The sequence below is a fragment of the Meleagris gallopavo genome, chromosome 2 (genome assembly GCF_905368555.1).
Source record: "Meleagris gallopavo chromosome 2, MGAL_WU_HG_1.1, whole genome shotgun sequence".
Lineage (NCBI taxonomy): Eukaryota > Metazoa > Chordata > Aves > Galliformes > Phasianidae > Meleagris > Meleagris gallopavo.
In genome coordinates, this window is record NC_139405.1 from 77,807 (window position 1) to 93,896 (window position 16,090).

Here is a 16,090-nt window from a genome sequence, read left to right on the forward strand (position 1 = left end):
TGGTCTCGATGATCTCTAGAGGTCCCTACCAACCCCTACAATTCTGTGATTCTATGAGTAATACGAGTCCGTATGTGAAACGTGTCTATGTAATTAAAGTCTGTAATGTATGTTTCCTCATGCACTATAAACTCGCTGAGGTGCAACTCCTGTAGGCAAATCAGGAATAAAACAACCATAGAAAAATTAGTTATGCAAGCATTATAATTGCTATTTCTCAGAAAGCCTCTTGCAGGTGATCAAAGTTTATTAGCTCAATGCCTAAGGAAGTTTCTCTATAAAATTCCTGCTTACTTGTCCTGTTATAAACTTTGACCATAGATCACTTTAACAGACTACAGGTGTATCACACACCCTTACATATAAACGAGGATAAAGTGTTTCAGAGGAGAGCAGTCCCACTTTTCAGGAGCAGGCAGAATGTTATCTCTGCCAGCCTCGTGAAAGACAATTAAGTTACAAAGGATTTTTCCCTCCTAATGTCATGTCACATTTAACTGTTGTACACCATTTTCTGTATTGTTCTGCTAAAACTAATCACTGAACGAAATAGCTACAGATGCTGCCATGGACAAATAACACAACTGACCTTATACAGCATACAAAAACTAAGAGAACTTTTCTAATAGCCACTGACTGACTGATTTTAAGCAGAAGGGACCCAATTTCTGCAAAGTTGTGCATGGAGAGGAAAAAAAGAATCAGCAGTTTTCTTCACACTCAGCTTAACCCTTACTTTCTTTTGAGAAGAAATGCATTTCCTTCTGAGCCTCCAAGCAGCAAGAAGGACGTGAATAATGAATACAGTAGAACTTATATTAAGATTCCACTTCAGCATAACATAACTCAAAGAGAAGTGAGCTTCCAAAGAGGGGTGTGCAGGGAAGGAAACAGTGGCAGCACAGCGTTACCTGATGTGAAATACTGCCTCTTTCCAACTCATGTTCTAAATGAGGTATTGACTTTTGCACAGTTAAAATACAGAGCTCTTACTTTATGGAAAAAGTAAATCAGACCATGTAATGAAAGCCTGGAGCTGTACAACAATAATTAAGGGGCATCATATCCACTGGAACTTCACTTGAAAATCTGAAGGAATTCTGGATCTCTGACTTACAAAATAAGCTGTTTTCCACCCAGTAAGAAGATGAATTTATACGGTTCAACTGCAGCTTCCTTTACAATGCCCTCCTTAGCATACACTGACTTATGAAATTCAAAGTAAAAGCTTCAGATAAAAAAAAAAAAAAAATCTAAGGATCCCGTGTTCCTGATAGTGCTTCATGCCTGCAGCTACCACCAGAGGTCAGGAAGTGAAGTAGTCACAGGATGAAGGTCTCTTAGCTAGAGAAAAATCAGACAAGCAAAGCACACGGGATATCAAGGGAACTTCAGAAGCACATTTCACTATTAAGAAGGAAAACAGACATACCTTCATCCATTTGCTATGAAATGCCCCTTCATTCCATAGCTATAAAGCAAAAAGCAAACAGAAGTCAGTACCTGTTGATATACAAGTAATAGCACATACACATAAATAAATCTTTCACCATCATTACTAAACTTCTTTATCAGCCCTCCAGGGAAATAACCTGTATGAAAATTCAAGGCAGGTGCTTATTTCTCTCATCTTTCTGCCCACAGCCTGCAGCCTTACTGAAAAGAACACCAGTGCTGTGAGAGCTCTCTACAACTCTTCGTCATGTCACACGTTATGTGCTATTAACACCGTCTCTACAGCTTGGCAGACGATGCTTTTCTCCACGATTTCACTTCAAGACATGGTCATACAGAATGCCAGTAACGACACAAAAACAAGACATTACTTAAATACTTCACATGCAGAACTTATATTCTACTGTAAAAGCACAGCAAGGCAAAAACTCGAGTCAGACACACACCTCTCACCCCATCCCCTCCAAGGCCCATTTCTCAAGCATCAACGCGTTACCAGAGTGCAAGAGTGACACCGATTGAAACAGTCAGCAACAGGAAGGGAAACACTCCAGAAGAGATGGACAGTGTATGTACCTTACCACACTGCACTTTCTCAGCGGGATGGGCACCGTAACTTGAGAAGCTTCACTGCAGACAGTGAAAATTCAGAAATGCTGCCCTAACGATAAATCATTTATATTCACCACTGTGATCAGGTCTAAGCATTAACATTGTTTGACATGAGAAGATTATTGGGAAGCCACTGCCTAGGATGTTATGCTACTACAGAAACGCACAGTCTGAGAGAAGCATCAATGCAAGCATACCAAGTCCTAGAGCTTCCTTACCTTGTCTGGTGCCACATAAAAACATTGGTCCATTAAATTAATTAAGGGTCAGACGTGTTTGTTAGAACAAAGAGCATATAAATCCTCAGGCTTGGATTTACCAATCTGTTCAATTTTGAGGTTCCTCTCTTTAGATTCTCTCATCAGCCACCGCTCACAGCCTCAGAAGTCGTTCTCATCATTTCCAAAGCGCATCTCAGAGAACTCAGTACCATCTAGGAAGGAGACAGACATTACAGAGACGTTATAAAATTCTCTGCATTGCTCACTGCCACACTATGCAGGCAGGCACACCGCTCCAGCATGGCTCACGCATCCTTTCCTCTGTACTTCAAACCAAAACGAGTAGTGAAGGGAACAAGCAAAGCTGCCACTCTTCATTCTCAGCGTGTTAACTCAGCATAAACGTTTGGGGATTTTTCCCTTTTCTGGGGGGAAGCACTCTATCCCTTGCTTTTTTAAAAAGGGACTATGCTTTCTTTTTTTGCAGCAGAATGTGATTAGCTATTGGGCATTTTCTGTTCCTAGACACAATAACACTAAAACCTGTATTTATGATTACCTTCATCTCAGCAACCACTGAGAAATTCACAGCATTAGGATCATGAGAAAAATAATCACCGTTGAAAGTACAATTAGCAGATAATGTCCACATGGTGACGTATGGGGGGGAAGAGAGTAAGGGGAAAAAAAGTGGCATGAATTGAAATCCAGCTCCTTCTCAGACTTTGCTCATAGACAGTGATCATAGACGCATTGCTACATCAAGGTGGAGGGGGGGGGGGAAGAGAGCATCGTCTTCGGAATGCGAGTGTAAATTTCCTTCACGAGTCTGCACACACCAACCGCGATATCTTTCGTGCAGCCTCAGCACGGCCACAGACACACACGGCACATCTCAGCGAAGGGAGCACGGAGGACACGTTACTGCAGCATCACTGCCACGAGAGCCCCGCACAGCCCACAGCCGCCGGCTGCCCGTCGGCTCCAACCTCCCCCTGGAGGACGTGTAACGGGGCGCCGAAATTCGGCCGGGGAGAGGAGAGAGAAATCAGACTGAGGACAAGAACGGCGAAACAGGATGCCGTTGAGAGGACGTTCCTGGCACGGCCAGGAGGAGCGGACGAACCCGGCGCGCCGCCCGGCACCGCTCCGCCCTCACGGCCCGCCGCCCGCCACGTGACCGCGCGACCCGGCCGTCACCCGGGCAGGGCGGCCGCGGGATGAAGCTGGCGGCCGCCATTTTGAGAAAGGGCACGGCAAGTTGAGAGCGGCGGGGCGGGGAGACGCGCTGCAGGGGGGCGCTGAGGAGCCGGTGAAGCCGTCGAGGAGCCATGTTGGTTGTGGGAACGCTGCCCGTCGGAGGCGGCGTGTTTGCACCGCGGCTGGACGGAGCTTCTAACATTCTAAACTCGTCTAATTCGGTCGCTGGTAAATGCTTCATTTACGTGTACTGCGCACGTGCAGGTAGGTCACGAATCCTTGGAATTAAGAGATCCAATATTCGTGTAAAAGAAAAATACAGTGAAGTCAAAGCGATGACAAATGTATTTCTCAGAACGTGGGGAACGTCGCGGTGCTGACAGACACTGCTTCAGCTCGGTCGGTGGCTTTTCCCTGCAGGACAAACAAGGCGAGTACACGAGCACTGTGAAGTGACATCATGCCTCGATTCGGGCACCTGTCGTGATAGCGCTGGGCAAAGGGCGCTCAGTGCTGGGAGTGCTGCGGCAGCTCGGTCACACCGTGGGCATTGGTTGGGAATTGCACACGGCCTGCTGAGCACAAGGGGACACGTGGAAATCGCCCGATAAACAGCGGGTGGCTGAGATTCGGCAGGAGGAGACCTGACACTGGTGCCAGGTAACGAGGGTGAAGGTAAAATCAAGATGTACGGAATGTTTGAGTCCTTTTGGAGTTCTGTACAGCAGACCCGACCAATTTCAGTTTAAAGGGGAAGCTGTGAGTCAATGAGGTGAAAATTATTTACGTCCTACCGGGATGTGATGCTGGAGATGGAGCAGCCTGTGGCCTCACTGGGTTTTTCTCTTTGGGTTATTTTCCACGCAGAGGACAGGTTACACACACACACCTACAGCTCTCACAGCTCTCTTGCTGTGTCATGAGGATCAGAGCGAACCCCATGGCTGTCTGAACTCTTCAAACCACAGAGGTAAGGTTTGTCAGCACAGCTGGATCCACTCCTAGTCCCAGACGCATTCAGGAGTTTGTGCCTGAAGGATCCTATGTGCACAATCAAAGATGCCACCTTAGTGAAGCTGACAAAGCTCAAACCAAACTGTCAGTCGCTCACTGAGGATCCGTACCAGCAAGGTGTCTTGACATCAAGGTGGAAGGGATCTCTGTGCAGGTGTGAATTCAAGAAGCATTCCTGCTCAAAGGTGTAGGAATGGAATGTTGTTTCTGCATTAGATATTAAAAAGGGGGAATTGATCTGAAGAAGTGGAGGACAATGTACTTGTACTTTGTAACTTGTCCTTAGAAACAGCTGATGTGAAAAAGTAGAAATACCATACATGTTAGTAACATACTTTAGAAATACAGTTGCTGAATTGTGTGATTAATTTTTGCTTGCAAAACTGCAATAGCTCTTAAATGTTCCAAATAGTATAGGTATAGTATTGTGGACTAGAAAGCATATTGTAGGGCTATTCTGTTTGGATACGAGACCCTCAGCAAAAGAAAAACGGACTTAACAAACATCAAAGAAGCCAGGGCCTCTATACAAGGCTGGCTTGCCTCGCTCTGTGGGTAGGTTGGGATGCAACAGGCAGGGATGAAGGTACTCCCCCCTTTCCTCCTTCTAAGCTTATCTCTATGCAAGGACGAACAGATGTCCAGAAACAAGGACCGAGTGTTGAATGAGCAGGTGTGAGAAGCTAACTAATTAGCGATATATGCTTAGCAGCAACAATTGATGTTTAGCCATTATCTGTATGTTTAGTTGAGCGTCAGGAAGATTGTGAACGTGAAGTACTCAGCCAATGAGGAACTAGGGGAGAAAGAGATAAGTGTCGAGTTATAGGGTGTAAAAGATGTAATGCTGTGTTCTGCGTGCTCTCCTGCTTGCGTGAGTAAGGAGAGGGCAAGATAAGGGTTAACCATTGTATGCAGGTAAGCAGGATGTGAGGCCAGATAAGAAAAGAACATCTCAAAACTCTATTGTAAACTTGAAGAAACTTTACACAAGGAATGGGTCAGGATGGGATTACTTCTGTTGAAGACAGTGAGCCTTCATCCCATGACCACCAGAAGGAGACCCCGACAGCACATGTGCAAGGGGGAGGGACCAAATACTGATGGTTCTCGGAAATGTAATGAATATGTATATGAATTCCAGGTAAACCATTGATTAGTATTAGTTCGGCCTCTATCTGTACCAAGTTTTTGCCCTAGTTGTGCAAGTTAGGAGGAACGATCCCCCCTTGTACCCGGTGTCTACGCAGCACTGATTAAAACATAGCTGCTTTCATAACTACTTTGTGGCTATAGAGTTTGATTCCGCACTTCAGCAGGAGGCCCGGCATTGCAATTGCAAGTAAAATCTGCTTTATCAGAGATACCGTCCTGAGAAATTGTTTGGATATTCCCAAATAAGGAGAGAGCTCGTCCTGCAGCCTGCTGTTGTGCAGGAGGGCTTAAGAGGTGCTTGTGCTGCTCTCTATTTTGGTGGTAAGATGATTGACTCATTGCTGTACTTTGTTTTTAGGCACATGCTCAGTTGGCCCTCAGCTGTTGAGCCAGAGGTCTGCTGTGAGTTCTTTCAGCCTCCCGACCTGAGACAGTTTTGTGGTTGCTCATCTGATTTAGCCAGGAGTGCTGCTCGCTGTCTTCCAGTGCCAGGCTGAGGGAGGAAGGTGGGAAAAAGGAAGAAAGAAAGGGAGAGGAGGGAGCGCACCATCACACTGGCTTTGCTGGGAAGGAAGCCTGATAAGAGCAGGGCTGCTGGTCTGAGTCCCAGCTGGCTTTTACCCCTAGGCAATGCCCTGCAGGGGGGCTGGTGAGGGTGGGGGTTGGGCAGGGATTGCTGCATTCCCTCACACCTCTCCTGCCTATTGTTTCTCTTGTCCCAGCAGGCTCCAGTTTAACATCTGCCTGCAGCAGAGCAGCAACTGGCCACAGCATGTCTATCTCAGGCAGGGACTTGGGAAAGCAGCCAGGAGAGGGCAAGGAGCAAGAGATGGGAATGCAGGGTGAGAGTGAGGTGTCCTCAGCCAGCGTTTGTGTGCTGGGAACAGAGAAGAAGCCGCTGGGACGGGAGTTTCTCTCCTCTCCAAGCTGCTTCCCTGGGCCTTGGCTGTGCCCAGCAAGGAGCACTTGCAGGAGCCCGTGGCCTTTGCAGAGGTGGCCGTGTATTTCAGCAGGGAGGAGTGGGCGCTGCTGGACCCTGCGCAGCGAGCGCTGTACCGGGCTGTGATGCTGGAGACGTAGCAGTGCGTGGCCTCTCTGGGTGAGGGCTTTGCTGCTGCTCCTTCTTGTTAGGTCAGCTCTGGCTGTGCAGAATGAGCCTCTGCAAGCAGGACATAGAATAAATGCAGTGCAGTTACTTACTGACCAAGGCAAAAGCAACAGAAGAAACACAGAGAAGCATGAGTTGCAGAATTAGCATGCTCAGTCCCCTGAGAAAAGCCCCAGAGTCACTGCTGACACACAGGCGTCAGCCTGGAGGGGTTGGATCAGCTCCCTGCAAACAGCCCTTGTGCTGCTGCTCTGCATGGTGCCACCAGCTCTAGCACCCAGACGTCACACAGATCACTCCCTTAGAATTCTATACTTTTCTGTTCATTTCCCATGAACCTTGTTGAAGCGTTGGTAAACAAAGCATCCTAAAGGGAACGTTGAAGAAAATGTTCCTGCATCATTTTCAGAGACGTAAAAGGCGTGCTGGGCTCCAAAGGAAGTCAGTATGTGTTGGGCCAGTGCCATTCAGAATTGAAACAGGGACATGCTGATGGAGTGGGCTCATGCTTGACATCTTGTAAAAAGTGTTGAAAAGAAACTTCAAAATAAACACATGCAGCCTTTGTAGACCCTCCCCTCCAAAATCAACACATTTTGCACAGCCAGAGGTGCCTTCCCAGTCTTCTGTCTGTTGGCAGTTTTACTTTATCTGTTTTTTCTTCAGATCACAGCAGAGTGAGTCTGCCTGCATCAGCGGAAGAGCTGCCTTCGTGGAGGTGCAGATGCAGCCAGCCATTATGGAATTCATCTTGAACCACTCAGATGTCCTCTTCTGCTCCAAATCCAGCCCGCTCATTGGAGATGGAGCGAGTGAGTGTCTTCCTCCATTAGCTTTACCTTGAGCAGACACCTTGATCAAATCCAGATCTCCACCAAGATACTTGACATGCTTTTACTGTCAAGGGGGCAACAGACTTCTGGGCTGATGTAAGAATATGGCAAATGTGGCTACCAGTATCTTTCTGGGGAGCCAGGGATGCTCTACGAGAACATACAGCTGAAAGTTTGGCTGCTCCTGTTAGGTCCTCACACTGACAAGCTGTACAGAGTAACTTAAACCTTTCTCCCTACTCTCTCTTTTTTTTCCTAAAATCACTTTCTTCAATGCTTCTGTGCTTTCCCACTTGAGCTGTCTTGCAGTACGACACAATGCATGATCTGTTGATCCTTACAAGTGTTGGAAGTATCCAAATAATTTTCTAGGATGGTATCTCTGATAAAGCAGATTTTATTCGCAATTGCAATGGCGGGGACTCCTGCAATCAGGAAAGCCCCCAGAAAACAGAGTTACATCTTTTATTCCCTATTCCCCGACACTTATCTCTTTCTCCCCTAGTTCCTCATTAGCTGAGTACTTTAGGTTCACAATCTTCTCAACGCTTTACTAAACATGGAAACACTGGACAAACATACATTTTTGCAGCATAAGTGTAAATCTGTAGTTAATTAATTAACTTACTCCACACCTGATCACTATTTTGCCGATATCTGCTTATCCTTCTTTTCTCAAAGATAAGCTTGGGAGAAAGACAGGGCAGTATCTTGGTGCCTGCTTGTCACATCCCAACCTTCTCACGGAGTGAGACAGTTCGGCCTTGTGTAGAGGCCCTGGCTTCTTTGATGTTTGCTAAATCTGTTTTTCTTTTGCTGGGAGTTTCTTATCCTAACAACTCTACAATATGTTTTCTAATCCCTAACACACTATACTTGCACTGTTTGGAACATTTAACAACTATTACAGTTTTGCAAGATTAATCACATAATTCAGTAATAATGTTTCTAAAATATGCTGCTAACATATTGTATAATCAATGGATATACAGATGGTGTATATATATATATATATTTTTTTTTTTGGAGCGGATCTCCAGAGAGATCCTTCCCCACTGGCAGTCAGCTCTTAAATGGCTCTAGGAGAGGTGCAGCCAGGCTCCACCCCTTCCTGCAGCACAGGTGATTTGCCTTCACCTGTGCTCCCGTGGCTGACTCATTGCTTGCCTCAGGTGATCAATCAGAGGTTCAGGCCGTGATTCAGCAGCCCCGTACACTCCATCCCTTCACAGCATGAACCAATGATTAGGTTGACTAAAAGGGTGAGCTTTCCCTAATACAGAGATCCAATACACTGCGACGCTTATACAATTTCATCGTAACACATGTTGGTAAATTTCAAGATGAGTGATGACTGGTGAAAGTTGACATCCTCCTATGGGCCAGCGCTCAATGATGTTACTGGAGGCATACGGTCGTGAGGTGCCGGTCCGTCCTATGTTCCATCAGTCCCATGTAGACCATCACCGGGTGTTACACATGATCTGACAGTAACACTGGAACGTTTTGATGACATTTCATTCCTTTTGGTGATCCTGAAGGCTCAAAGACTTACGGGAGAAATACAGATGTTTCAGAGGTACCAAGAGGGGAAGGTCTGCCCTCCAGGGCAAGATACAGGCCGTGTTTCTATCCTGGGTCAACACTTCTGCTTGTACAGGGGCACGTCCTGGCTGCTTGTACCACACTTTCTGGCCGGATGTTTGCAGCTGCATAATAATATCAGGCACCAAAGGGGGTGTCCTGATCTGCCACAGGGATGTGATGGGAGTCCCTTTAGCAATAAAAATCGGAGTGTTGACCACAACATCAGTATGCCATGTACCTATTACTGGAGGGACTACTGAGCCTCCCACCTCCAACCATCTCCCCCAAGGTGCAAGTAGGCCACACTACTTGGGTCCTACCTGCACCTTCCATGGCCATTTTATTCTATGGGTGGCAGGATCTAAATTCTCAGAGGCAGGGAGCAGAAGATTATTTTCATTACCAATCAGGGTTCTTACCTGATGATCAGTGCCCGTAATTTGGATCCTAAGTGGGGTGGCCCATGTTGTCTGCAACATTCTCAGGGCACTGGGTCTACCATCTCAGGGTCTTTCATTCAAGTCTTACAAAGTTTCATACAGTCTTTTTGTCCACTCCCAGCAGGGACTGGGAGTCTGTCTTCAGGGCAGCCTTAAGAATACCATTATAATGTTCGATGAGGCCTGCCCCCTTCAGATTATATGGCAGGTAGAATCGCCATTCGATGTTATTTTCTTCTGCCCAGCATTGTATCAGTGCACCAGTAAAATGAGTTCCTTGGTCGCTCTTGATGACTTGAGGTGTCTGTAGGCAGACATCAGTTTTGTGAGTGCCTTGATGGTATACGCCTGGTTTGCTTTCAGTACTGGATAGGCCTGCAGTAGCCCACTTGCAGTGTCAACACAGGTCAGGGCATATCTCGCCCCCTCAGGCCAAGGAAGGGGCTCAGTGTAATCGACCTGCCATCACTGGAGATGTCCTCTAGCAAGATGGGCTGTTGTTTCGGGCAGCGGTCTCGGTCTCATCTTGGAGCAAGTGTCGCAATCCCGGCATGCCTGGACGATGTCAGGTAGCTGTATGGGCAGTCCCCATGCTTTAGCAGCTGCCCACATTGTCTTTTGTCCCACATGCCGTAGCTTCTGATGTAACCAACGGGCGATGTTCTTGGATGGTGAATTCTCAATCCATCGAACTCGGGCCAGCGTGTCAGCTTCATCATTTCCCAGTGACTGTAGGGGCTGATGACCAGAAACATGGTAGACACATATAATCCTGTGTTTGACTGTATTCCATATGTCTAACCACATGTCCTTACCCCAGATCAGCCGGGCATGGATAGTCCATTCTTGGGTGGCCCACTGTGCAATCCACAAAGTGAACCCTCGGTACACAGCCCAACTATCCGTACAGATGTTCAGGATACCATCACCAGGTTCCTTAGTTATAATCATCTACACAGCTCGCAGTTCTGCCCATTGGCTGCTCTGACCATCCCCCTCATCAAACCAGACTGTCTCAGTAGAAGGATGGTATGCTATTGCTCTCCACTTGCTCGGGTTGCCCTTGCTGGATCCATCTGTGCACCAAGCATCTTCAGGGATAGGGTATTTTCCCTCCTGAATGGGACTTTTCTGCGGTGGAGCGACCAGTATTCCTTTCAGTGCATCACTGTGATATGTTACTGGGCCTAGGATCTTCTGGAGTTCTTCTTTCAAAGAGGATGAAGACAGACTGCTCCTTTGGCTGAGATAGGCGACCCATCGTGCCACTGTTTGTGCTTGGGCCACCCCTGTTTTAGGAAGGTGGGTCAGATCTTTTACCCACCCCTGAATCAGCAGAGTGGTCTTGACTATAACTTCAGCCATTTGAGTTATCGGCTCTACTGCCTGCAGTGCTGAATAGGCAGCCAATAACTGTTTTTCAATCATACTGTGTCTTTCTTCTGCTCCGTGCCAAACCTGAGACCAGAAACCAATGGGGGTCCAAACAGAACTCTGGCGTTGCCACAGGCCCCAACCAAAGCCATATTGAGTAATGTGAACATCCAACTCGTCTGGGAGGGTAGGATCAAATAGACCCAATGCCTGGGCTTGTTTAACTGCCAATTTCACCTGTTGAAAAGCATCCTGTTCTGTTTTCCCCCAATCCCAAAGCTGCCCCTTTTTTGTGAGTCTATACAGTGGCCTTAGCAGCTGCGCTAGGTGAGGTATAAAAGAACGCCAATAACCCAATACACCTAGAAACTCTTGCAGCTGCTTCGATGTTGTAGGGACTGGGAATGCCTGAACCATATCGATGACAGCACTGGGCAGTACTTTGGTCTTTCCTGACCAAACCACCCCCAGGAATTTTACAGACAGGCTGGGACCTTGCACCTTTTGGGGATTTATAGCCCACCCCCTCTGTTGTAAATAGGCGGTTAATGAATCCGCCGCCTGTCCTACTGCCTCCAGTGAGTCAGATGTCAGCAGGAGATCATCAATATAGTGATACAAGTTAACATTATCTGATTTTTTTTCCAATCAGCCAGGTCATGCGCCACTAGATTGTGACAATATGTTGGTGAATGCACGTACCCCTGTGGCAGGACCTCAAAGGTCTACTGCCTGCCTCCCCATGTGAATGCAAATTGATCTTGCGATTCTTCAGTAATTGGGATACTGAGGAACGCATTTGCTAAATCTAGGACACAATGATAGGTTTTTATTTCCCTACTCAATGTATCCATTAGGGAAGCAATATTGGGTATGGCTGCATGAATAGGCAGCGTGACCTTATTTAATTCCCTGTAATCTACTGTCATTCTCCACGTGCCATCCAACTTTCGCACTGGCCATATGGGGGAATTATATGGGCTGTGGGTAGGTCTTATAATGCCCACTTTCTCTAATTCCTGCACCATTTTTGATATTTCGCCCTGCCCACCCGAGAGTCTGTACTGTCTCACATTAGTAATCCGGCGCAGTTTCGGCAGGCAAATTGGCCCATGTTTCACATGGCCTCTTAATATTACCTGCACCGCCCAAATACTAATATATCTCTATCAGAGTCTGAACTCTCCCATGGTTGTCTGGAGAGCCAGACTGCATAGAATATCTATGCCCAAGATGTATTCCTGGGTAGGAATAGATATTGGGTAAGGGTAATAGATACCTTATACTCCCAGGGTGGGAGACACCCAACCCCCAATTTTAACCATGTTTGGGTGACAGGAATAGTTTGTCCCCCAAAACCACCAATCATCACTCTGTTTCCATGAGATTTGTTTGGATCTCCATAAATGATTGATGTTTCTGCTCCAGTGTCCACTAATGCCATAACCCTCTGAATATTTTTTCGGGACCAATAAATCATTAATTCTACATAGGGCCTCCGGTCCCATCTGGAGGCCCTAGGGGGACTAACATCCCCCGTCACACCATGAACTGTGCTAGGGCCAATTCTTTTGCTTCCGATGGCTCAGGCATCGTGGCCCGAGACACCTGAGGCGGCTTTTTTCCTATTAGGAACAGTGAAGTCTTCTAGGTTCCACGTTGTTGTTGGTATTTTCTCTATAATTCTTACCCTTGGTTTCTTAGGGTAGTTTTGAAATTTTTGATTGTCCTTTAGCTGTCTCCAAAGCTGGAGAAGGACATGGTTGGGCTGGTGGTCAATCTTAGCAAATTGGACTCCAGCTCGAATTAGGTCATTAAACATTTGTTTTTGGGAAACCCTTATGGGTCCCAATCGAGGAGCTCGAGTAGCCGGCATCTTGGTTTTAGTCACCAGCAGGACCTCAGCTTCTTCTAACATCTGAACATTGCGCCTAGTCCGCAGGCATTCTGTCTCCCCCAGATCAGATACTATCTGAGCAGCCTGCTGAACTACGGCTTCCAAGGTCACCAGAGGGTTTAATATCGAAACTAAGGTCCCATATAGGTGGGAAGGGGCCTGTTGTAAAATCAAATCTTGCATGCCCGCCGAGAACTTGATCATAGCCGGGCTATATACAAGTCTTCATATATTGCTTTTCTCATACCTAACTCGTGAATGTAATTTTGAAGGTCCTCCATGGAGGACCATAGTCCTGTGTTTAATGGAATATCTGTTTTATTTGGCCAGACCATCCGGCATGCTGCCATTAACCAATCTATTATTGAGTGATTTTCATTGGTATACTGGACAGCAGAGTATAGTCTCTGCCTGACAGCAGGATGTAACATTACGGTGGCCAGCTTTGCCACTTCCAGCCCATTAACCATAATACTTTCTGCCCCTGAATCCCATAACCTGAGCAGCCATGCAAGTATACTCTCTCTCGGTCTCTGCTGAAATCACTGCACCACGTCCATTAATTCAGTAGGAGTGTATGGCCTGGCTGTCACATGCAAATGCGTCTCGGCAGGGGGCCATTGGTCAGGGGGCACCTCTGCTGGTCTATCTTGTACCTTTTTTGTTTTTTGACTTATAATAGGACGGAGTTCCAGGGGATCCGCCATAAGTGGAACCTCTAGATCTGACTTAGAACTCCTGCTTTCCTGTTGAACCAGGTCCGCTACTTCAGAGGTATGACTATCATCTATTGAAATACTACGGACGTGACCTAGAGACTGTAAAATTGTTTTTTTCCCCGTTAATACATTAAGTTCTTGCTCCAATTTGTCAATCCGAGCTTTTAGTAGTTGATTTTCACTTTCTAAGTTATCTGATCTTATCTCAGCTTGATTTAAAGCATTTAATAGTGGCCATGCCACTGTGGATGCTGCTAATTGCCTCTCTTTCGTAGTTAAGATATCTCTGTCCAGTCCCTGAAAGTGTTCTGTTATACGTACTGGGGAAATATTCCCCAAAGTACGCAGGGGACCCCATTTCTCAATTATAGTTACCAGTTGATAATAAGGAGATTCCAGAAACTCTGGGATCTTCCCGGGCATCATTTTATCTAGGGGAATGGTGTTCTCCCCCTTGACCCATTTATAGAAATTCCACAAGAAAGACATGATGTAAAGTAGATTTGGTCTGCCTGGCTCGCCAATTGTATAATCAATGGATATACAGATGGTGTGTGTGTGTGTGTGTGTGTGTGTGTGTGTGTGTATATATATATATATATATATATATACACACACACGTATCTCCAGGAGCTTGACAAATAATTTATATTGGAGTAATGAGAGAAAGTCACTCACTCTATTCTGGGCTCACGAGATGAACTCCAATGGAGCAAATCTCCAGAGAGATTCTTCCCCACTGGCAGTCAGCTCTTAAATGGCTCTAGGAGAGGTGCAGCCAGGCTCCACCCCTTCCTGCAGCACAGGTGATTTGCCTTCACTTGTGCTCCCGTGGTTGACTCATTGCTCGCCTCAGGTGATCAATCAGAGGTTCAGGCCGTGATTCAGCAGCCCCGTACAGTAATATTTTACTTCTTAGATCAACTATTTCTAAGGATAAGTTACAGAATACAAATGCATGATGTTCTACTTCTTCAAACCAATTGCTCTTTTTAATATCAGATGCAGAAACAACATTCCATTCCCACATAGGGAACCCAAGGATGAGAAACTGAAAGGATTCAAGGAAAGGAGACAGTGAAGATCCAAAGAGAACAAACCAAGGTAACCCAAAGAGAAGAATCCTAGGAGACCCAGAGAAAGGGAATAAGTGGGACCCAAGGAGAGGGAAAGGAGGACACTCAAAGAGAAGGCACTCGAGGAGAAAGAACCAGGAGGATCCAGAGAGAGGGAACCAAGGGTACAGAGAGAACCCAAAGAAAGGGAACTGAGGGCACCAAAGGAGGAAGAGGTCCCCAGCCAGCCATTGTCACTGAGACCTGACCCTCACACCTGAGTACGTACATGGAGGCACATGGAGGAGCAGTGTGAGGCAGAGCGTGGCTGCCTTCATCTTCCTCTGTAGGAGCTGATGAGGCTGCAGGAGGCTAGGGCTGCATTTATCCTCCCAGGGCTCCTCCCAGCTCCCCAAATGCCCCTGGGCTTTGCAGAGCCCCCCTGGCATGGGCTGAACCCAGCATGCAGCCAGCCCCCGCCCCTGGGTATGGGAAAGAGCCGGCATTCAGGGGACAGGCACTGAGCACTGGGATCCTGATGGCACCCAGACTCAAAGCCACCGAGTCCCAGTGCCTGACATCTTCTGACTGCAGGGATATGGGGAAAAAGGGGTATCATGGAGACGCGAGGACATCGTGGAGACCATGGAAACATAAAGCTGGCATGAGGGCATCATGGGGACATCATGGAGATATGACACACATGAACAGGTTGGTGACAGGGACCTGGAGTTGCAGGGATGGGCAACTGAGTTACTGGAAGGCAATGGGCAGGCTGTGTCCCCTCAGTGCCCCTGTTCCCACGCAGGAGTTCAGGAGTGAATAACAAATCTTGACTATGGCAGCTGGGCTCCCCTGTTATTTATTTCTGCAAAACCAAAAGACCGCAACTTTTAGAATAATAAAATCTCAGATTCATGGGGTCACGGAATCATAGAACCACAGAATCACTGAATCATAAAACTATAGAATCATGAGTCATTTGGGTGGGACAAGATTCTGAAAGTCTCATCAGGAGATACGTCACATATTCTCTTTTTTAATAGCTGACAGTCAGAAATCACCATGTCATATCCAGAAGTCTGTATTTCCACCTGCAGTGGAAATAGTGATGCCTCTGTCTGTCACTAGGATACACAGACTGGGAATCAAAGGCTGAAAGTGAAAAGGTTATTAAGTTTTGAAGTCATTGGACCATGTGCCTGACTTTCAGCAGAACAAAGGTGTCCTACTGGTTTTGTTCCCATTATGATACAGCCTCCTGTCATAGTTTCAAATAAAGTGGCCTTATTTTATCCAGATGAAAAGAGAGGAGTAATGAAACACTGATAAATAACTTAAAACTGTAAATGACTCTATGATTCTTCAAGAAAACACGATATGCCAATTGTAAGTGTTACATCTGACAGAATATCTATCT

General features: G+C 46.6%; 2 pseudogenes across 1 annotated transcript in view; one reads left to right on the top strand and one right to left on the bottom strand.

Annotated features, from left to right (window-relative positions):
• The window catches only part of LOC100539637 (ATP-dependent RNA helicase DDX25-like), a 28,574-nt pseudogene that overhangs the window by 4,425 nt on the left and 8,059 nt on the right, over positions 1–16,090 (top strand). Inside the window, exon 2 of the transcript XR_014881784.1 lies at positions 1,645–3,752. The product of XR_014881784.1 is annotated as an ATP-dependent RNA helicase DDX25-like (transcript). The remainder of the gene's footprint in view (positions 1–1,644; positions 3,753–16,090) is intronic.
• Positions 13,097–14,104, bottom strand: LOC146544832 (uncharacterized; annotated as a pseudogene).